The 24,735-nt window shown below is 38.4% G+C and overlaps 1 pseudogene; it reads right to left on the minus strand.

Moving 5' to 3' along the window:
* Positions 1-561: 561 nt before the first annotated feature.
* Positions 562-4,768, minus strand: LOC149167118 (heat shock 70 kDa protein 17-like; annotated as a pseudogene).
* Between the last annotated feature and the right edge of the window lie 19,967 nt (positions 4,769-24,735).

The following is a 24,735-nucleotide window of genomic DNA, read 5'->3' on the forward strand; positions in this document are numbered from 1 at the left end:
ATGAAGATCACTCCACCCCACCGAGAACTCTTAGACCTGTTCCCATTCATAAATCAAAGCCTTGGGCTTTTTTCGATGGCTCAGCCCAAGATGATGGATGCGGGGGGGGAGCCATACTCCATATAGACGAGAGGCATTGCTTCAAGATCCAAATCAATTTAGGCAGAGGCACAAACAACTTTGCAGAGCTCAGCACAGCCAAGCACATAATTCATTTTGCTATCCTTAAACAATGCAGACACTTACAGATATTTGGTGACTCCAAAATTGTTTGCAATTGGCTCAATAATGCATCACATTGTCATACTTTTTCTTTGAGACATATACTTGACGAAGCAAAGAGATTGATCACAACTTTTGAATCCTTTGTTTGTCATCATATCTACAGGGAACAAAACACCACTGCTGACCAGCTCTCCAAAGAGGCAGCGCACAGAATAGGTGAAGACTGGTGGATCCGAGAGGAAGTTGGCGGCACTTTTTACCAGTACTATCATCGGCCTTTTGATGAACAATTGGAATGAAGGGCTATAAAGCCTATATATACATGCAGTTTTTTGCTTATTCTAGTACGTAGATACAGTAAAACAGTTATTTTGTTAGCAGTATATATTGCTCTCTGCGAAGAGCCAGCCATAATTTTGAACATAGTTTTTGACTTATTTTTGATGCTCCCTGCGTGGAGATATTTTGTTTATAGCAGTTAAAAAATGAACTTGACAGGCAAAAGCCTGCATATGGATATGCTTCGGCATCTGCAAAATGTAATTTTCTTAACCTTAATGAAAATTACGACTTCTTCCCAGGGGAAAAAAAAAAAGTAAAATAAGTCAACTGACAAATTGCAAATGTATAAGAAAAGAGTGCCAAAATTTTATAGAAACACTATAGACTCATTTGTATTATATACAAGAATACATATGTCAAGAAATTTGAAATTCAACACATGAAGGAGATGCCTATGCATAAAATCATACCAATATGCTATTCTTATAGCCTAAAGATAGAACTTTGAATTTTTTTTGCTTGATATGAAAACTGTGAAGAACCCATGTCTATTGTAGGTTATAAAATTTGCATATTTCCAACTAGAAATGGGAATCCAATTAGCATGAGCTTCAGTACAGGTTTTCCTATTGGGGGGATAGGGCCACTCTATCTTCACTGTGGTTTATTGATTGGATAACTATTCCCATTTTATTCCCATGGATATCACTGTCAAAGCCTCAAATTTTACTTAGTTATTCATGCAACATTACATTGCATGGGATTCCAAATAACATCATTAATGACCAATGCCCAAATTTCATCAGCAACTATAGGAAGGAATTCTTTTAAATGGATGGCACCATATTGATCCCAAACACTAGTTGTCACCCTCAAACTGATGGACAAATGGAGATTGTTAATAAATGTCATGAAAAGTACTTTGAAATTGTGCTGTAGAACAACACCCTGCCTTGGAAAAATGATTTTCTCTTGGAAAGGAATTTGTACAATATAAAATACACCCCACGCATTTGAATTTAAACATTTATAGCATTTTATTGTTATGAACCTCCTCTTCTGGATTATTTGACCATTGAAAACACTCAAACATTGGTTGTCAAAAAATTTCGAATGGAAACCCAACAAATATTGAAGCAACAAAAGGAGAATCTCAAACTGGCCCAAGGTGGGATGAAGTCCCAACTGGTCCAACACCATAGTTAGTGGAAATTTGAAGCAACCGATTGGGGTCTCTTGAGACTCAACTTCATAATCAATTCTCGAAGGCAATGAGGTGGGAAAACTTGGGACTAGATACCATGGACCTTACAAGGTTCTAACAAGAGTAAGACAATTTTCATATACTCTTGAACTGACATAAATATTGTGAGTGCACAACAATTTTCATGTCTAGTGCTTTAAGAAAGTGGTAGGAAAATCATCTTGCCTCCTCTAGATGATTGCCAAGTTATTTTAATTCTAGAGTGCATTTGGAAACTCTAGAGAAGAAGCTAAAGACTAAGGTACTACCAAAATACCTCATTCAATGGAATATTTTACCATTGGAGGATGCTACATGGCGGGCCCTAAAACATAGCAACGTCAAGCACTACTATTGTTATGGGGCAAAGAAGTTTGAGAAGTTGCAACTGTTGTGATATCCAAACATAACCTGCTTTAGTGTTCATTATTGGTATTTTGAAGTTTGTGTGGGTTATTATAATTTTTAATAGTCATTTATAATTTTTGTTAGTTACCAATTTTATGCCAAGATAAAATTTATTATGACCAATTGTACTTTTCTATTAGTTAAACAAAGTTCTATGTCAAGTCTAGTTATGCCACACACAAAAGGTAGATAAGTTAAGATGGGAACATAAGTTTACAGAAAGCTCTTACATATTTCCATTGGGATCAAAATTGAATTTTAAATATGATAGTACACACTCTTAAAACATAAATGTGAGCATCCATGAGGAGGCAAAGATACATGGCATAAAGCACTCAAGAGCTAGAAAAAATCAAATTTGCCATTTGAAAAGTTTGATATTAAAATATATGATAAAATTAGAGCTATTAATCATCACAACACATTCTTACACCTGATCAAACTATAGGGCACAAAATTCTTATCAACAAGAAGTATCTACCAGAACTAATAGTCAACCAAATGTGTTAATTTACAGTGTGATATTTGAAAAAATGTAAAGAACATTTATTAAAAAAAGAAATTCAAAGATAATATCACATCCCATGATAAACACCTTACCTTTAGTAGAATATATTTATTCCTTGAGGATATTTTTGAGTTCAGTTGTCCTTTTCCTCTCTGCATATTTCAATTCATATTAGAAATCCTAACTCCAACTTATGCAAGTGATTCTTTAGAGAGGGCTCTTCCAGGATAATTAATAACATTTGTTACCTACATTCAGAAACTCAAACTAATCAAGAGTTTTTAAATGATCAATATAGATTTAAAATAACCATCATAACAAATATTTTGGCTCGGATAAATAATGTGAGAACAACTTGCTAAGTTATATTCAGAGGGAAGAAACTAACGTAAAAACTAGATTGCCCAATCACCAACCTTGAGAGGAACTCTAAAAGTTATTTTTCTCAACTTCTTTTCAGTTATGGGCTTTGAATCTTGAGTTACATTTTCAGGAGTTGTAGCATTATTCTCAAATCCCTCACCACTTAAGTTTCCTTCTTCCTTTTCACTAGAGCTGGTTGGACTTGTACTTGATTCAAATGATGCATTTAACAAAGTTGAGGTTGAATTTTTAGCTGTTAAATTCTTCACTGGAACATCAATCCATTCTGAAATTTCTATTACAGCTTAGCACAATCAAATGAAACCACACCACTTTTTCTCAAGGAAAAGTGTAAGTTTGTCTTTATCGGTGTAGAGAGGTTTTGTGTTGCATACCTAAGAAGATTTTATGAAGTATTAGTAATAATCTTGATTTGTGCCAGATGATTTCTTGATTTATTACATTGTACAAAAAAATAAGGCATATTGTGGGAAATATGAAAGAAAATGTAAGTTCTTTTGTAGAAACACAAGGATAATGTTAATGCATAAACTATCCTAAACAAATCATCATATCAGGGACATTATCTTACTTTGTGTAGGTATCAGTTAAGCCTGAAACATGGTAAGTTGCAATTTTTCCAGAGGAAACCCCTGGTGGTAGTATATCTGAAGGATCATATTGAAGTGAAACTTCAAAGTCCTTTGTATACTTTACATAACTTAATGCCTAAAATTTTAAAATTCATCAACATATCCATGTTAGCACTGAATCAATAAAAGGAATATCCAGCACCAAAGCTAAACTTGAACTGAGTACTATACAATTCATTTTTCCATAAAACCACAACTAAAACAAATAGCATGCCTACCTTTCTTATAAGCTTCTTCATCAGTGGGATAAGTACTGGTTGATTTATTTCTTCATTATTAAGATCAGGACTATTCAATTCGAGTATGATACCATATGTTTCACCATTAATCATTAGTATCTTGAAGATTAGCTTGATTCCATCACTCAAATTTGTAGCATGAAATGCTGACCTGAGTACTAAAACTTCATCAACATCAAGATGATTATCTAAATCTTTTATGCCAAGAAATTTTTGGAGCATAACCGAGAAGAGAGTTGATATTACTATCAATTAAGACACTGGTACAATAAAATTCACTTCCCAAACTTGTTCAAGAACACATCATTTCTAAAAAATGCCAATTAGGTACTTTTAGTTATTTATTTTTCTATTGTTAAAGATTTATTTATTTTCTCAACATTAGCTCTTCAAAAGTATGACATATTTGGCATGGAAAGCAATATATATATATATATATATATATATATATATTTTAATTCAGAAGTTGCAAAATTATTTTATCCAGATTCACAAGTCACCAATCGCAATTTCAAGAACCACTTCATTTTCTCATAAACAAATGCAATTTCTAATAACTATCTTCAAAGTGCATCCACAAAGTGATTGAAATTCTCAAAATATTTATATAAATGTTGTAAATATTGATGGCTACAACACTTAACCTGCAATTTTGGCATGCAATTCATTCCAACTATCAACTCTACAACATAAGGTCTACTACCTTCAAGCTAGAATGCTTATGAATTTACTTTACAGGCAAAAACACCTCCTCAAATTGATCCCCACAAAGCTGTTCAAATTTCTACTGAGTTATGGTACTCCTAAAACATATGGTTGCAAGGGATGTTACAAACACACATAACATTTTCATTAGAAAACAAAGCAATAGTTCAAAACATAGATGTAAAATCATGGTTATTTATGTTATTATCTGCAATTTACCTTCTTGAATTGCTAAACTAAATTATAAATTCTTCATGGCATTACTGGAACATAAACAAAGTAAACATATACATAAAATGAGTAGACATAAAGTAGACAAACTCATATGCAAAATTAGTTGGACTATTGAATAATGTGATCAATAATACAACTTAAAATCATACATCCATCTTAACCCTTGATCTATTAAGCACTAATAGGGATAAAAAAATAGGATAAAATGTCTTGTTGCTTAAAAGATCCAAGATTAAGAAGAATATATGCTAGTTTTCGTTTATTTAATTATTTTTATAAGTGATGGTATTTAATAAGGGAATGACTCTTTCCTTTTATTGTTTTTTTGACAACAGACATCAGAGTTCAAACAAATTTCCATTTATTTTATTAGCATTGCACCAAGCGTTCCATCACAGGTAGTATGAGAACCATGTTTCTCTTGGTGCAATTATATCTCTATATATTGAAAAGGAATTACAACCTTAACTACATATATAAGATTAACTAAGCCACATGAGGGTGGTTTCAAAGAGCCAAGAAAAATATCCTTTAATTGATGCCAAGTGGTAACATTAGTGATGAGGTTCAGAGAACAGATATAGCTGCTACATACACAAACATGTTGCCATAAGAAATCCATCATGCATTCACTTCCCTACATTTAATAATAATCTATGCCACAGGGTTTGTTGAACTTCAACCTTGTGGTTCAAAATTTGACGAACCTAAGAAAATTGTGATGTTCATCAAACTTCATGGTCGTTGACTAAGTCCATAGCTCAAGCTCATTAGCTGATGTCAAAACTTAATCTCATAACCTATACTTGTATGTTCCATTTCCATTATAACATTTATATGTTCACGGATGTTGATTTTTTATTATTTTATATTATATATGAGAGAGAGAGAGAGAGAGAGAGAGAGAGAGAGGGAGGGGGGATAAAATAGGATAAATTTATTAATGTCTAACAAATTACCAAAAAAGTAGGTCAATGGAACTGAATAAATGTATAATAAGTATGAATCCAATGTGGGAGTGCAAGTGGAACTAATAGAAAATGTTGAAAATAACATAAATAAATAAAGAAAGAAATTGTAGTGCCGCCACAACATGCATATAAAATACCATGACATGATAAAAAATAATCAATAGTCTACCAAGAAAGAATGAGTGGGGTAGGAAGATCTAACAATGGAGCTAAATATGTCAAGCGCTCTTGAGTTTGATGGTTGATGGCAAGGGAGGTGAATTTTGTATTGGCCCACTATCGAAGCATCCTGGTACCAATGCTAGGTCCGAACGTATGATCCTGGGGGGATGTAGGAGCATCCTAGAATCCATAGTCGAAAGGAAGAATCTATGAATACATCTATGGTCACTCCTATGAAACTAGAAGTTAATCAAATAGGTCAGAGGCACCTTGCTCTAAAACTATCAAGAACATGTCCCTTTGGTGCTCTGGGGGTTTATGAATTAATATATGGCTTGAAATTTTCAAATTGGTCTTGATGGTATCCATTAATCCCCCAAAGGGGGAGGTTGAGAAGAGACACAAGGTCTCACCCTTCTATTGTCTAGTGTAACCTAAACTTCCACCTATCACTTGTGGTTTTAACTTGATAGATACATATGAAAGTGTGAATAATCCTGGTCATCCTAAGGCGAGGCATGGTATGCAGGATATGAGATCTATGGTTGAAAATATCCATAATTAGGATGGCTAAGAATTGTAGGTCCTAGTACATAGAAAAGGTAGAGAGGGAGCCTCCTGAATCCTAATATAGGAAACGATAACATCCTATGATCTCATAGTATATGGAGCACCTAAAAATGAGGTTTTGTTGTCTTTGACTCCTATAGGTCGAACATTCTGCTATCATACCATGGTATATGGTGGTTTTCCTCTACCTAAAGTCTATGAGAACCAACTCAAAACTTTCCCAATAAGATCCTGAGTGAATTAATCCAATGTTTGCACGTGTAAGGGGGGCAGGCTATGATGCCATTCTACAACTCCAAAAAGTGCTCTGGGTAGGACATCTTGAAGCCCACTTTCATTAAAGGTGAGGTCCAGGTGACTTGAATATACAATGTGTAAATATCCTCTTTGATGATTTGATGGAATACTTGTCGAGTCGGCAAGAGACAAATCAACACATAATGGGAGGATTTGAATGGGGGAAGGTATTCTAGATAGACAATCAACTACTGAAGAAGATGAGATGCCTCTGAGAACCAATCATGGGGGGGGGGGGTGGGGGGGCAGTAATCAAGGCCAGAGCCAATAAGTAAAAAAAATCAAGATACCTGTTGGGCACCAAATTCGCTTATCTTTTCCCTACATTTCCACTCCTCCTTTCACCCTTTTTTCATTCATTCGCATATATTTACTATGTAACATTATGACGTAATTCCCCTTTTATCGTCTCTTGGGATATTTAATTAATGAAGTAGATTCATGAAGGTTTCTACCTACACAAACCACTAAAACTTGTGATGACCGTAGATTATGGAGCACAAGTGTTGATCGCGCAGCATATCGCAGTAGTTCCATGATTCACAGTAGCTGATCGACCATGAAAAAACAACATAACTGATTGCAACTGCTCTCAACCCATTTTTGACCATTCCTGTTCTTGGTTCTCTCGGCTCTAGTGCTACGATACAACTGATGTATATCTTTGGGCATAGAGTTGCCAAGTTTCAGGGAGAATTATTCTCCTTTGTATTGTATAAGAGATGGGTCATTCATGTATCAAGGGGACCTCGGTATGATATTGTAACAGCCTTATTCAGATTAATAAGATATAACCCTTTTGCTGATCCATCATTTGGTGTGAGTAACGCAACCGTGATCAGAGAGCTAGGCCCGCTCTTCTGATCAGGTGCTACATGTTTCCTTGTGTTGTGTGTATTTTCTGTTTACTATGTTTATTTCATGTTGCTACTACAAATCTCTTAGATAACTGTGAATACCCTTTTTTACATTCCGCAGTTGAGTTTTACTTCTATCTCAGCAATGTTTTGATTGTCAATCATGAACCCTTAGTTGAGGGTAGATCGTAACCTTGCCCCTGCATATACCTTGCATGTCGCCTTGAAAAGAATACACACCTAGATTGATACATTAATGTAAGAAAGGAGTGGATAAATTATTCATATCTGGACACCAACATTTTGGCGTTGTTTCCAAGTAGGCTAACGAGGTGTAAGACACGATCTGTGTTAACCAGAGGGTCAATCTCTCATCTTCGGGAGAGAACGACCTTTCTCACTCTGCTCCAGGTCCCGAGCGCAGGTATTTCGTTTATTTTGAGCTTTTATTATTTTTCATTGTAGTAGGGCCGATCTCTTGCCCTGGGGAGGGAGGAGTCTTTTGACGCCCTACTTCGGGCTTTGAGCTTAGATTTTCCTAGCCTTTTTGTTTTGATTTTGAGAAACCCAATCTCTCGCCTTGAGGAGGGAAGGGTCCTTTGATGCCCTACTTCAGGTCTTGAAGTATTAAGGCTCTCTTGTGTGTGTGTCATTTCTTGATTAAGGTCTTGATTCTGGGGAGGGAGGAGTCTTTTGACACCCTGCTCTAGATCATGAACCCTAGGTCCCTGTATTTTTTCTTCTTTTTTTTCCTGTCGTCAATAGCCCTCTCTTCAAAGCAATCTCTCGTCCTAGGGAGGGAATGGTCATTTGACACCCTACTCTAGGCCTTGATCATAGTGGTTTGATTTTTTCCACCACATGAACTTGTATGAACAGAGAGCCAAATAAAAGGGGCAGAGGAAGAGCCCCAAAGATGGGAAGACAACATTTGGGGAGGAACACGTACATCCAAGAAATCATTACAAAAGCTGAGTCGGAGGCATCTTCTCGTGCAGCCTTGAGGCTAGGTGCACAAAAAAAATCGGACGGACAATCTGTAGATCAACCAGTGTTGTTCACAGCACCCACTACTGGTTCAATACAACAGACCCTCCCAGCAGCCGAAGAGACAAGCAACAGTACACTTGCTAAAGGAATCCCATTGCTTGCAACTAAAGAAGAGGAAGTTACAAGTAAAGAATCTAGAGGAACCATCCATCACAGTGGGGAAGAAGAAATTGTAGAGGGGAGATCTGAAGGGTCCAACAATGGTGGCAGGGGGGAAGAGATTGTAGAGAGATTTCTATCACCAAAGGATAGAGGAAGCGCTATTAAGGTAACTCAAACCCTTGTGATAAGATCCCTTCCTACAGAGCTAGCCAAAATGCCTAGTGAGTATTGGAAGTTATTCATGGCACCTACAACCTCTACTATTGACTTCCCAATTGGGGATTTGGGGATTGGTGCACCAACAAAGCCCATCCCTTTAACAACATTACCAAGTTTCCTTGGGCTTACTTCAGAAGACCCTGACACATTTTTGTTTGACTTTGACATTGTGTGTCAAGGGTATGACTACATAAGGGATGCTCAGAAATTAAAAATTTTCCCTGCTATGCTAAAAGGGACAACCCTACGGTGGTTTATAGGTCTTGGGAGAAGGTCTATCACCACATGGGAAGTAATGAAAACTGCTTTCTTGGAGAAATACCAAGACTACTATAAATCATGAGATGTTAAAGAAGATATTTTTAAATTTATGCAGAAAGAGGACGAGAATATGGAAGATTGTGTGGAATGCTTCAAATACACATTACAGAGGTCATGTCACTCTGACCTGGATAACAACATTTTGAAAATTATCCTCCCCCCAACCTTCTGAGAAGACTCTTTGGAATTGTTGAATATAGTTAGAAAAGGGGATATATCAAAGGAGGACTTCGATACCATCTATGATTTGTGTATTCAGTGCTCAAGAGGGGTTGCAAGAAACAAACGAGGGATTCGATCAACTAAGGTATCTAGCGGGGGTGTTACAAAAGTAGAAATTGGGAACCTTCTGGATAGCCTGAGGACTGATATCCTGAGTGCCTTGTCTGAATAGATGGACACACTGTAGGTAAAACAGAAACGGCTAGAACTAGAAAGAACTATGGCCATATTTTTACCCACATGTAGAAAGAAACACCCACAGAGGGAATGTCCATTGAACTCTGTAGAAGAGTGTAAAATCTGTGAACTGAAGCACATGACAAGTTCATGCCCATCTTTTCCAGGACTAAAAGCAGTTTTTTAAGGAACAGGAGAAGATATGGAGCAACTGTACTTTATGGGACCTAAGAAGCCATGGCAACCTCAGCTGTCGATGGGAAATCAAGGTATGTTTCCAGATCCATCTCAATACTTTAGTAATTTTAATATGGGTCCCTAGACTATGCCTTATCTGCCCGTATGGCCCCAATACCAGTTTCCATGTTGGCAGCAGTGGGTTCCTCAAGCTAGTTCAAGCTCCTCGTAGGCTCCAAACTGGCGATGACCTTCCCCTCCTGGTCAGTTTTCTCAGTCAATGCCACAAAATCAACTTCAATTTCCCTCTAATGTGCCTCCTGGTAATTAGCCTATTCATCCTCAACTCCCTATCCAACCCAATCTGAATCCTAATAATAAAGGGGTTCAAAAAGCTGACACCCTCAACCTGCCTTCATATAGCATCTCCACTGTAGAATTCTATGAGATACATTTACGATCTGGGTAGCCCGTAGGTGCTCAGCCCTCACCAGTTATTATTGAGCAGATTGATAGTGAGGAAAAGGAACCAGAAATTGTCGGAGAGGAACCGAACCGAGTTAATAAAAATCATACACCTCCTCAACCATTAGCTACTCTAAAACCCCAAGCTGAACCACCCTATCTAGAAAGGTTTGTTGTGAGTAAACAAATCCCTCAAACTGAATTTGACTTGTTAGGGGAGCTATAGAATTTACTTTTTAGGATTCCCTTACTGCAACCCATGAAAGATGTACCTATATACGTGAAAACTCTTAGGGAATATTGTGCTAAGAAGCCTAAAAAGAAATCAAGAGATCCTCTCACCATTCATGTAATGGGGAAACTATCAGATTTCATGATGGGAAGGTCCATGGCTGTAAAGTATGGGGATCCCGGGAACCCAATTTTAACCGTGCACATTAATGGGGTAGAAATTCCAAATGTACTGGTAGATTTGGGTGCCGCTATAAATGTCATCACTACTGAAACCATGCATGCATTAGGACTTCGTAACTTGAAACATATAGCTACGATGCTAGAACTGTCAAATCGATCTACAGTTAAACCAGTAGGGAAATTAGAAGATATCACAATTTCAGTGGATTCATGGCACTACCCTGTGGACTTCCTAGTACTCCAAACGCAATCTCCAGCTGGAGGCCATCCTTTGATTCTAGGAAGACCATGGTTGGAAACCGCAAATGCTTATATTGGGTTTTGGTCTAGGCATATGATCATCTCAAATGGCAAAAATACTAAGAATCTGGTGTTATATCCACCAGTAGAACCTAACTCATTAGCAAAACCAGCAAGCCACAAGAAACCTGTACATAAGAAAGATTTTGAATCAGAAAATGAGGAGTTAAGACTAATTCTAACTATTGGGAAAGCCCTCCAGTTGAAAGATGAAACAGAAGATGACGCAATTACTACCTTTATCAGTGATCCTTGTTCTGTTTCGGATTTGAATAAGCAAATCCTAGAATCCGTCTCGAGCTGTGAGACTCAGGAAAGTATTGGAGCAGCAGAAGAATTCGAGGAGCTACCTACAGCCATGCCCCATGACAGTGTTTCCATGGAAATAAAACTAGGAAAATCCCTAAACATCAATCCAGAGCTATCAGATACCTAGAAAAAACAACTCCTGGAAACACCAAGAAGCCTTCGCCTGGGACTACTCAGATATGAAGGGAATTCCTACTAATTTGTGCACTCATCACATATACATTAAGGAGGACTATCATCCTATAAGACAACCCCAGAGAAGAATGATCTCTGCCCTGAAAAACATTGTTACGGAAGAACTCCAAAATCTGCTAGATGTGGGATTTATCTACCCCATTTTAGATAGCCAATGGGTTTCCCCATTGGTAATGGTCCTTAAGAAAAATGGTGAATGGCGAATATGCGTGGACTACAGAGAATTAAATAAGGAAACTCAGAAAGACCATTTTCCATTACCATTCATTGACCAAGTCTTTGATACATTAGCGGGGAAGAAGTTTTCTTCCTTCCTGGATGGATTCAGTGGGTACAACCAGATCCAGATAGCTCCTGAAGATCAGGATAAGACCACATTTACATGCCCCTGGGTAACCTTTGCATACAGACTCCTCCCGTTTGGTCTTTGTAATGCACCTACAACGTTTCAAAGGAAAATTTTGGGGATTTTCTCTGATCTGATGGATGATAGTGTTGAAATCTACATGGATGATTTCACAGCATATGGAGATTCATTCGAATAAGTGTTGGGAAAACTAGAAAAAGTTCTTGAAAGATGCAAGCAGGTGCATGTCTCCTTAAGTACGGAAAAATGCCATATGATGATGAACGAAGGAATAGTCCTGGGACACTTGCTTTCGGCTGCAGGAATCCAGATGGATCCAACCAAGATAAAGGTAATACAACACTTTCCAATACCCAAAACACCCACGCAGGTACATATCTTTATCGATTGTGCTGGTTATTATAGGTTCTTTATAGAAAATTTTGCTAAAACAACACATCCACCTTGTCAATTATTGACAAAAGATGCAGACTTTCTATGGACAGATGACTGTGATGTAGCATTTGTGAAGATCAAGAAATTGATCTATAGTGCTCTAATCCTTAGAGGACCAGACTAGGCATTACCATTCCATATTCATGCTGATGCTTCCCAAACAGTAATTGGAGCAGTTTTAGGACAACAGGTGGATAAGGTACCATATGCAGTTTACTATGTTAGCAAGAACTTAACCTCTGTCGAGTTAAACTACACAGTGACTAAAAAAAAAATCCTCATTGTCATCTACACCATCAACAAGTTCTGACACTATATCATTGGTTACCCCACCTTTGTACACACGGATCATGCAACCATCTGATATCTGATGAATAAACCTGTTACTCCTGGTCGTATTACAAGATGGCTTTTGTTACTTCAAGAATTTGATATTACCATAGTAGATAAACCAGGAAAGGACAACGTGGTTGCGGATTTTTTGTCTAGATTAGAAAACAATACTGAAGGTACACCTATCGAAGATAGCTTTCCAGATGAACATCTTTTCACAATTTCCACTAACACTCTGTGGTATGCAGATATTGCTAACTATCTTGCTACAGGAAAGGTACCTCCTCAATTGTCATACAAGGACCAACGGAAAATTATTCATCATAGAACCCGATATTCATGGATGTCAGGATACCTCTTTCATATGGGGGTGGATCAATAGATTCAGCGCTATGTATCAGAGGATGATATCTATGAGATATTGAAGGCTGCCCATAGTGGGCCTTGTGGAGGAAATTTTGCAGATAAAAGAATAGGCCACAAGGTGATGCAAATGGGATACTACTGGCCTTCTATCTTTCGAGATGCTAGAGATTATGTCCGAAGATGTGACAGCTATCAACGTGTGGGACAACCTGGGAAATCAGATGAAATGCCACTACAGCATTAGATAGTCCTGGAACCTTTTGAGAAATGGGCCATTGATTTTGTTGGACCCATCAACCCACCCTCCCATCAGAAGGTTCACATCTTCGTCTGTACTGATTATGTGATTAAGTGGGTGGAAGCCAGAGCGGTTGCAAAGGCAACAAAACAAGTGGTGGCAGACTTCCTTTTTGAAGAGATTTTTTCTCGATATGGCACCCTAAGAGAAATTGTTTCATGTTGAGGAGCACAATTCACATCCCACATGATAGAGAAGCTCATGCAGAAATATGGGGTAAAACACAAAGTGACAACTCCTTACCATCCCCAAGCGAATGGATAGGTAGAAAGTACAAACAAGGTGTTGAAGAATATCTTGACAAAAACTATAGCAAGTCATCACTGGGATTGGTCACAGAAACTCCCAGAAGCTCTTTGGGCATATAGGATGACATGGCGAAATACAATCAACTTTTCCCCATTTGAGCTAGTCTACGGGAAATCTCCCTTGTTTCCAGTTGAATTCAAGATCAGTACGCTCAGAACATCTTTGGAAGTAGGATTGGACTTATCAGAGGCCCAGAAACACCGGCTGGAACAACTCAATGAGATAGATGAAATTTGTTCAGAAGCTATCCAGAGAACTACTGCTATTCAATAACAGAGAATGAAATGGAACGATAAATTTATCAAGAATAAGGTGTTTCATACAGGGGACTGGGCATTGTTATATGACTCCTAGTTCAAATATTTTAAAGGAAAGCTTCGCACTAGATGGATGGGACCCTATGAAGTGGACACTGTATTCGCCAATGGCATAGTGAAATTGGTGAAAATAGATGAAAATCATACTTCCTTTATGGTGAAAAAACACCGTCTGAAGTTATACCACCATCCAACGTCTAAAGATGCCTTCATAAAACATCTTTCTGATACATCTGTTTGATGGTTGTTGGTGCAGAGAATGCTCCCTCTACCTTTAAAATATATATAATAATAATAATAATAATAATATGTTGTTACTACTTACCTGTTTGTCTTTTTGCAGGAGTTATAACTGAATTATGACAAGGAGAAACGAAGAAATTTCGCAAGTAATAGTCATTGCTATTACTCCACTGGTTGCTATTACTCAACTGGTGCTATTGCTCCAATGTTGTTGCTACTCCACTAGTTGTTGTTACTCCACCGGAGTTGTTACTCCACTGGTTGTTGTTACTCTGTTGGTGTTGTTACTCCACTGGTTGCTGTTACTCCGCTGGTGCTGTTACTCCGCCGGTGCTGTTACTCCACTATTGTTGTTACTCAACTGGTTGCTGTTACTCCGCTGGTGCTGTTACTCCACTATTGCTATTACTCCAGTAGTGTTGTTACTCCATAGTTGCTGTTACTGCACTAGTCCTGTTACTCCACTGTTGTTGTTACTCTGTCGGTGATGTTACTCCATTGTTTCTATTCCTCCACCAGTTCTGTTACTCTGCCGTACTGTTACTCCACCGATGTTGTTACTCTGTCATCATTGTTACTCCATTATTGTCATTACTCTGCCTATTATCTTTGTTGCTACTCCACGGCCAGGTAGGTTGCCAGGTACGCCTTCATTGACTCTTACAGATTTAATTAAAATATTCCAAAAAGAGACTACTACGTGCCACAGATGGCTGCATTTATGTTGGGGGGGTCTTATCATAAATAAATGACAACGTACCTAAAACTATAATAATATAACATCATTACCAAATCCAATGAAAATGGAAACCAGAAAAATCGTGTGATTTTGTAATCATGATTCCCACGCATTGGAATTTGAAAACATACACCAAGAACTTTACCAGCCATTTCCCCAGTACGCTGTATTCAATTGCCATAATCATTCACCCGTACTACCACACCCTGCCATTAATTTTTGTGTTTTTCGAGGTGTACCAGTCATTATTATCCTTTTACCGCATAGCTACCATGCTAATAATATTGTCATCGTTAGTTGGGTTGCTATTACTCTCTCCACTACCAGCTGACTGTACCCATCGTGCTGATCCAGTTCTTACAGTGATGGGTGGACTGGTTGTGTGCCATGAATCGAAGGGCACAATAATGGTTAGAAATAATCTGGAGGTATGGCAGGTCTTTGTAAATGTAGGGTGGAACGTTTATTTTGACAGGTTGCAAGGATTTAACGAGGCAATTGCGATTGAATTCGCACTCAGTCTAGAAGAAGAAAGCTCTCGGGTTCGGGGGATAGAAATCACTGTCACTGTAGAAACCATTGTAGAGGTCAACGGGCTACCCCAGTAGAGGCATATATGGTTTTCACAGAGAACCGCCCTTTCGGAGTTCCCTGAAGCATTCTTACAGGCTGGAGAAAACGTTGTTTAGAAGGGATGGGTGTACGACCGAAACTCATTACCACATCCATGGGGTGAGGTAGCAGGTTTTGTAATGAGATACATAACCTATGAGGGGAGGTATACCACCATGTTTAAGTACCATTTCAAAATATTGGCTCATCTCCAGTTCCCACAGGCGGAAGCATTCTCACTGAATATGCCTTTCTTCCTGTTAAGAAGTCTCTAGCTTATGGTGTACTCTGCTCGATAGTCACGAAAGGTGGCAGTAGTCATTACCAACCATGGCCTAGTCCAGCTGCTAGTCATGCATGCAATTGGGAAATTTCAAATCCCATGGGAAACATTCCAGGATTCTACAGAGGAAGAAATAATGGCTACTCGAGCTGCTAGAGAGGAAGAGCCGGAAGTAACGGAGGAAGGAACTGGAGCAAAGGATGAATATATAGATCAAGAGGAACCAGAGGAAATGGAGATGGAACTTGAAGAGTAGGAATAGAATCAGGAAGGTGAACCAGGAGAGACAGTCGAGGCTGCTTCACAAGAACTAGCCTCAACTACAGAACCAATGGAAGAAGAAGTGTTGCAGCAAGGGACCAATATAGAAAAGGCTACTAGCACCACAACCCAAGCTGTCCTTCAAGAATCAGCCTCGACTATGGAGCCAGTAGAGGGAAGCAGTAACACCATAATAAGCAAAGAGGGACCACATCAGGCTAAGGTGGAGGAATCCATTAATATTGCAGCCGAGGGTGTCCCACAAGAACAACCCTTGACTGTAGATCCGATGGAGGAAGAACCAGAATAAGAAGGGCCTAAAATTGAAAGCTCTGTGGGGCCGACAGAAGAAGAGGGTAGGAGTTTAATGCATGGAATCGATGTGATTAAGCAAGAATCCATCTACATCAGTCCCATGTTGGAAGAAACAATGCCAACATCACCTATTCAAGAAATGCTGGACATGGAAGGTGGTGTCCCACAAGAACCACCGTCAACTTGTCTGATTGTGGAGACCATAGAGGAAGTAAATGTCAAGATTGACACTATTCCACAAGAACCAGCGTTAACCTTAGAACAAGGAACTACATAGACAGGGGATTAACCTGGAGCAAAGTCACTACAGACAAGGGAAAAGAGCCTGAGACCATATCTGGTCCGAGACAAACCAGGTAGGAGAATTCTTTCAATTTTCCTCGTATTTCTCCATTCCGAAAGGGGAAAGGGTGTCTTGCTCTGCCTGACATATAGAATAGGAGGTGGCTATTCTGCCGATCTTGAAATATGATAGTTCGAAGAAGGGACCAGCTACCATAGGCTTGTTCACAAACCCTCACACGGACCTTTCTCAAGGACCCAGAACAGAGGGAGAGACAGATGTTTTTGACACAAGGAAACTTGGAAGGGAAAATGTGGCTAAACCACCGATGGAAATTCATTGAGTAAGCCTGCCACCTATTGAGATAACTTCACAACAGGGCGAGGAAGGAGACAGTAAGGAAATTACTGCCCCCCAAGAAGAGAAACCAAGCAAAGAAGCCTCGTCAAGTAACCCTGTGGATACTTCCTCAAGTAAATCACCACCTGTTGAACCTGCTGCAGTACCAGATGAGGTGGTGGTTAAACAAGAATGGGTGGAGTTGTGTGAACAATGAAGGTTGCCTATGAAGTAAAAATATCAGCTTCAGTTTAAAGAAACGATGCAACTCAAAACAGGGGTTAAGAAACTGAGGAAACAAATGCACCAGTTGAAGAATCAAGTGAAGAAATACAAGCGATGGGCTAATAAGACCAAACCCATGACGAATGAAGTAGGGATGTAGGTAGAGGAAGTGGAAACAACTTCTGTTGCCACTCAGGTAGACCCAATAGAATATTTGTTTGAGGGCTGTGAATTTTCTTTGTCAGCTGAAGTTCAGACTTGGAAATCCACCGCGGTGTGATATCAGAATGAAGCTAAGAAAACCCAAGAGTGAGGATCCGAGACCGTCTTTGAATATGTAGAGTGCATTGATATAATGCAATTAAGGCATGCAAAGCAGCAATTCAAGGTGGAATAGCTGGAAGGACAAGTGGTAGAGTTAAAAGCCGATAAAGAGAAAATGCTCCATTTAGCACCGGAAGCAATGACATGTCGCCCTTCTGCTTCCTGTTACTCTTTATTTTTGCATGAGCACTTTATTTTCTTTTGTTTGGAAAGCATCCAAAAGGAAATTAGTCATGAGATTGAGTATGGTGTGCAGTTCCTCCGAATATTGAGAGCCCATGATGTGCCGACTTAGCACTTGAAGTGCGAACTTTATATGCATGGGTATCTCTTGCGGGTTGAGAGAGAATTTAATCTAGTTCCATATGTAGGGGACATTCATTTAAGGCCCCTCACATCTTACACTTTTAATCAGATAAGTTGGTAGAAGGCTTCTGACACGTTCAAGTCAAATCAGGCCACGAAGCCTTTTATGGTAAGAGGAGAACCCGAGAGATCAGTGACTATGTATAATAAGCACACTACATTTTTCAAAATTATGGGAAACAAGGAACGGATGCCGAGGACACAAAATTGATGCATCAATCTCTACGTCAAACAATTAGTCACGTTTCAGGCTCAAGCCCTGGGTAGTTGTCAGAAGAGGTGGATGTTGTCACCCACATCTGTTTGGAACAGAGAACCGTTTGGAGCACCAAATTTTGCACGGGCACTTAGCACGGTGCCAAGATATGTGGCATGCATCCAAACCTGTGGGGATCGTTGGATGGGAATTCAATTCCAGTACCCTATTCTATGGCTGCCAGTGGAACACTATGCCCCAGCCTATAATGTACCAAATGATTGGTGGAAGGAAGTTCTCCTCTCAGAAGGGTTCAAGGTTCCAGGAACAGAAATAGCCGTGGAATATGATCTCGCCCAGCTTCAGGAAGCACACAGCCTATCCAACCTAGACCTGTGGAGATAATGAGCTGCATGAGGCTGTGCAAAATTCTAGTTGGGGAGAGATGTTGGGCACCAAATTGGCCTATCTTTTCCCTGCATTTCCACTCCTCTTTTCACCCTTTTTGCATTCATTCGCATATATTTACTATGTAATATTATGAGGTAATTCCAAATTTATCGTCTCTTGGGATATTTAATTAATGAAGTAGAGTCATGAAGGTTTCTACCTACACAAACCACTAAAACTTGTGATGACTGCATATTATGGAGCACAGGTGTTGACCGCACATCATATCGCAGCAGTTCCACGATTCACAATAGCTGATTGACCACGACAAAACAACATAACTGATTGCAACTACTCTCAACCCATTTTTGACCATTACTGTTCTTGGTTCTCTCGGCTCTAGTGCTGTGATACAACTGAAGTATAAATTTGGGCATAGAGTTGCCAGGTTTCAGGGAGAATTATTCTCCTTTGTATTGTATAAAAGACGGGTCATTCCTGTATCAAGGGGACTTCAGTATGATATTTTAACAACCTTATTTAGATTAATAAGATATAACCCTTTTTCTGATCTATCATTCACTATGAGTAACGCAACCGTGATCAGAGAGCTGGGCCTGCTCTTCTGATCAGGTGCTATGTATTTCCTTGTGTTGTGTGTATTTTCTATTTGTTGTGTTTATTTCTTTTTGCTGCTACAGATCTCTTAGATAACTATGAATACCTTTTCTTACATTCTACAGTTGAGTTTTACTTCTGTCTTAGCAATGTTTTGATTGTCAATCACGAACCCTTAGTTGAGGGCAGATTGTATCCTTGCCCCTACATATACCTTGCGTGTTGCCTTGAAAAATAATATGCATCTGAATTGATACATTAATGTAGGAAAGGAGTGGATAAATTATTCATATCTAGACAGCAACAATACCTCTCTCTCCCATAGTTAGTCTCTAAAATATCTAAATCTATGAAGGAAAAAAACCAAACAAAAAATGACCTTGAGGCAAAATGAGCGGATGCCAAACTTTGACTAAATAAAGGGTTGTAGAACTATTCACTTACACCAAAAGAATCATAGTTTGTATACTCTCCAAGCTGGCCTAATTTACTTGTAACAAGATCAACCCCAAACTTCAAAACCATAAAGAACCGCGGGTCTAATAATCATCTGCATGAGGTGAAATTTGGACAATATATCTTGAAATTGACTTTGGAAACATTGTATATCCATGAGGGCCACAAAACATATCCTTTACTGACCTAAGGCTAGAGGGTCTATCACAAATCACAAATCAAGAAAGGAGGCCCCATGAACTATGCCCCTAGGTAGGTGTAAGTTGTGGTGATCTCATTTTCAACACCCCGATAATAGAAATGTAAGTCTATAAGAGATCTCTTTAATGCATTAAATACAAAAAACTCAGTCCTACCCGAGTTGACCATCAACCATGAAGGTCACAATTCTAGATAATGCATCATTCTATATCTGCAAGCACAGGGGGTAAAATCCAACAAGATCAAGTCATCGGCAAAAGGGAGGAATGAAATCAAAATATGGTGTAGAAGACAACCATGCCCCTCCTAGGACCTAGATATCTTCATGTAGGAAAGACTCCAACACATTAATATAGATATCAAAGAGGGTCAATGAAATAGGTCATCCTTATTTTTACCCCAATCATCCTTTGAATGAAATTGGAGAAGTCATTTTCCATCCTAATCCATCCCAAAAATAACTCATACAATCTTATAATGGCTTCCAAGAGGGTTTTGAATATGCCAATGTCATAAATCCTTTGGAATAATCTCTCCCTCAAAATTGTGCCAAATGTTTTCCAAAAGTCTATAAGAAAAATGTAAACCTTCAAAGAGTTAAAATGTGATCTAATCATCTAGTAGTTTGGGTCAAAAGCCTACCTGTCCTCAAGCTTTAAGAAGATGACTCTCTAACTCCTTAGAGAGCCATTGGTGTAAGACTATGGAATAAAGCTTGCAAAATGATGACCCAACTTGATAGTTTGATAGTTGTTTCAATCATAACCACTCCTAGTTTTATGGATTGGATGAATAATGTGTCTCGTCCAAGAGGGAGGAAAGCATAAACACACCACAAGGTTAAATAAATCTATGATATAGTACTCAAGAGACTAGATTCCATGTTTAAGGAATTTGTCTTGAAGCTCTTCCTAATCTATCACTCTATTGCTACTCAGCTCTGATTGCTCCCTTGATGTAACGATCACAAAAAGGGTGATATGAAGAGGAGGGAGGGGCCATGGGAAGGGATGTGGGTAATTGGTTATGAAATTATGTCATAAAGGAAGGTTGTTTTGGAGAATAGGGACTAGGGATCAAGGTAAATATGGATGGTGTGGTGCCTAGGAAGAAGAGTAAGCATGAAGCCTTTTAGGGAGTGGCAACGAGCCTCACAAAGTTCTTATCTCCTTTAGGTGATAGGTTAATTTTTTTATCTATAGTAAAGCAGTTGAAAATATGCTTTGCAAAGGGGAGGGGAGGAAAATGGATCATGTATGAGGGTGAGAAAAAGTTGCTTGTGAAGGGATTTGCATTCATTGTCGAATGAGTGGTTCATGGGATAGGATACAAAGGGGAGGTTTATTTTTGTGTTGATGAGTGGAGTGCAGGTAGGAATCAATGGTTTCCTTCCTGAGGGTCATATGAAATAATCTCATATTTGGTTGTGGTTGTGCTCAATGACTTGAAGTGGAAATGGAGGGGAGTAGCTCTATGAGGTGAGAGTTGTAGGAGTCAGTGTAATATCTATAAAAAAGGAAGATAATATGGGGAATGTTGTTGGGGTGGACAAAGGTGTAGGGAGAGAGATACTAAGAAGTGTTGCATAACTGGGAGAATATATTGGTTGGCTAAGACATAGTCAACAATGTTTCTGCCCCACCCACTCCCCACTATGTCGGTAAGGAGTAAATTCCTTAGAACTCTAGATGCCAGGAAGCCCATTCAAGATCATTAAGCCCTAGGATTCACCTAGCTATAAGATATGTCTCCCATAACTTGTGATGGGCTCATAATTGTCTTGCAAACTCTTATGCAAGCCCACAAATTCTAATTCCAAATATTGGAGACAAAGTACATCTTCTACTTTGTCATGCATGCCAACCTGTAGGTTTCTAGTCTGAGTAATGAAGGCACGTAGGAGAATAACATCACCAAGAGTGTGGTGGAAAATATCTTTGTAAATGTCAAGGAAAGGGTCACCCTTGGATTCCTAGTGGAATGTAAAGTGTGATTAGGCTAGGGGAAATTAGCTAACCAGAATGTAGTTGTCACATAGAAGGGAGTTGTGTTGATGAAATCATACGCACTAAAATCTTTCATACTGATCCAATGACAACAAATATACCCTTTTCCAAATAGAATCCCATATAAAATAAGCAACATCCCTAGATCCTCTTATGTTGTCAAATCTTGTCTCATGTCAACAAGACCACACCTAATGATACCCATGTATATTGGGTGGTGTGCACATGGGAATCACATATGAATCTATGAGGAAAAGGAGGTCACAAGACCTAATCACATTATAAGGCATACCCGACGAAGAAAAAATGCATCATTACAATTCCAAAAACCAATTGATATGGTGGTCCAATTCCTCCTAACCTATCCCCTAACTAAAATAAACCCTCATTTTGTCCAATGGAGAGAGTATTATGGAGGATATTGTTTCTTGTTGACAATACAACACCAAGTGGTACCCATGGATCCTGGGTGGTGTTAGCATGGGTCTCGCATGTGTCTCTGTGAACAAAAGGAGGTCAAAAGACCTGATTGCATCATAAAGTGTACCTAATGAATTGAAAAATGTACCATTACAATTTCAACATTCAATGGATATGGTAGGCCATCTCCCCCTAACATGTAACCTAGCTAAAAAAGATAATAATTTGGTCCAAGGGAGAGAGAATCCTGGATGATCAGAATCATAGATGAAGGCTTTGAGATTTCATATTAATGCCCACTTCCCTTCCTTCCATGCACCTATGACATCGTTTGTAGATAGCTTGAGTTCCACCTTTTGAGATTTGGTGAGGTCCATGTCAGGTCAATTTACTAAGTAAACTAACACATGTGTTTTACTTGTCTATCCAGGTTTGTAGACTTGGAAGCATGTCCAAAATATATGGATTTTAGGTACAATCAATTTTAGATGGAAAGAATCAAAGGTTAAAGAAAGTTCATAATAAAAATAAGTTCTAAATTTAAAGAAACTAAAAAGTCTCTGATTCAAGATGCAGTAAGCAAAGGAAGATGCTCCTAACTTTGGAGGTCCTGGTTGTCCTTCCTCACAGTACTCTCCCCAAGAAGAGAAACCAAAGAGCATTAGTTTGTGATGTGTAGATAGCAAGGGAAGAGGCTCCTAACTTAGGAGGTCTTGATTGTCCTTCCTCATAGTTCTACTCCAACAACATTACCATTGCATCAAATCATAAACTAGAATTCAAGAAACAATTCAAGAAATGAAAAAGGATGATTTTTAGTTGTAATTCATAATTTAATAGAAAGAGAATTTAACTTAAATCCTTGGTTGTCCTTTCTTATGAAAATTAGATCTTAAACCAAAATCATCCAAAAATCATAAATAAATCATAACACATCTAAGCAACTGAATCATAAAACTGAAACAAGAAATAGTGAATCAAAACTATGCTAATTTATACAAAATTTAACCGAAGTGTACCTAGCTTGGTACGGGAGACCTCCAACCTTGCCTTGTACACCTGAAGAAATATTCAGCTACAACTAACTTGATAAAACACTCACAACAATAGAACAATAGAATTGATTCTTCAAATTATCTCAAAAGTCTCCAATAGTCTCAATACAAAGTTACACACTTTAAATGGTTTATGAACTATGTTTAAATAGGAAAATCATAAACAAAATTTTCTATAATGGCTCTAACATCCTTATCTATCCTAATCCATCCATATAGTTCGAAACCATCAATAATGGTTCACAAAATTAGGAAGATCCCACAAAATAAGAAATTTACCCCTTTTTACTAGGGATTTCTGAATGACAGGCCAAGTTTGACCAGCATTGATCAGGCCTGTGTTTACCTTGTTTCACCAAACCAATAGGTGTTCCTTCATTCGTGGTTCCCAATCTTTCCAAATATGCGCTCAAAGCTCACCCAAGTGTCCTGCACATATGACTTTAACAGAGCTATTATGAAATTTTTTAATGAAGTCCAAATTTACTCTTAAAACCTAATTTTTACAAAAAATCTAAAAAATTAAAAACTTAATTTAGTTACCTGAATATGCAAAATATGACTAAAATGAAGCATATGTAAGTGAAATAAGATGGATTATGGTGGTAAATGAATGGATTTAGGATAGGAAAAAATGACCAAAATTGAGGGCCACCATCACCCCCTTACTGATGTTGAATCATGTCCTCCTGCTTTCTTTCTCAATTTGAATCTCCTAAATGATGATGCCCCTATTGTTCCTCAACTTGTAGCTTCTTCCTTTGTAGCTCGAAGGAGAATATCAATACCCTCATGTTCCTCTGCTTTGTAGATGGTAGTTTTTTCTTTTTGTTTCTCATATTTGTACTCCCGTAACTTTTTCTCCTTTAGCCATTAGTAGGCTTGTTTGGAGATGAGCATATTTTGAGTTTCAAGATTTTTAATCTGCTTGCTCAATTTCTTGTTCTCCTTGGCTATGTTGTTGTTGTTTTCTTTGTACATTTTGTTTTCCTTTTTCAAGTGTATTTCCATGATATTGTTGTCTTCTAGCTCACTTGTCAAATCTTCTATTTTCTTAAGATATTTTTCATTATGCAATTCTTTAGATTATTCCCTTGCCTCTTTGGCATATAAATGAGATGAAGTGGCTCCTACCCAAGCATCCTCAAAATGGGAGTCTTTCTCTATGGGCTCTTCGCGAGCTTCCTCCTCCAATCTCTATATAATCTCATCAATTTTCTTTGATGTTTGTGGAGGTCCAATTTCAATAATTTCAATTTCTTGGTCTTTTCCTTCATTTCTTTGTTCTTGTTGTGATTTTCTTCTAGACC

This window comes from Pinus tabuliformis, chromosome 5_1, assembly GCF_031772625.1.
Source record: "Pinus tabuliformis cultivar Carrire ecotype Pingquan chromosome 5_1, CPIR1, whole genome shotgun sequence".
Classification (NCBI taxonomy): Eukaryota; Viridiplantae; Streptophyta; class Pinopsida; order Pinales; family Pinaceae; genus Pinus; species Pinus tabuliformis.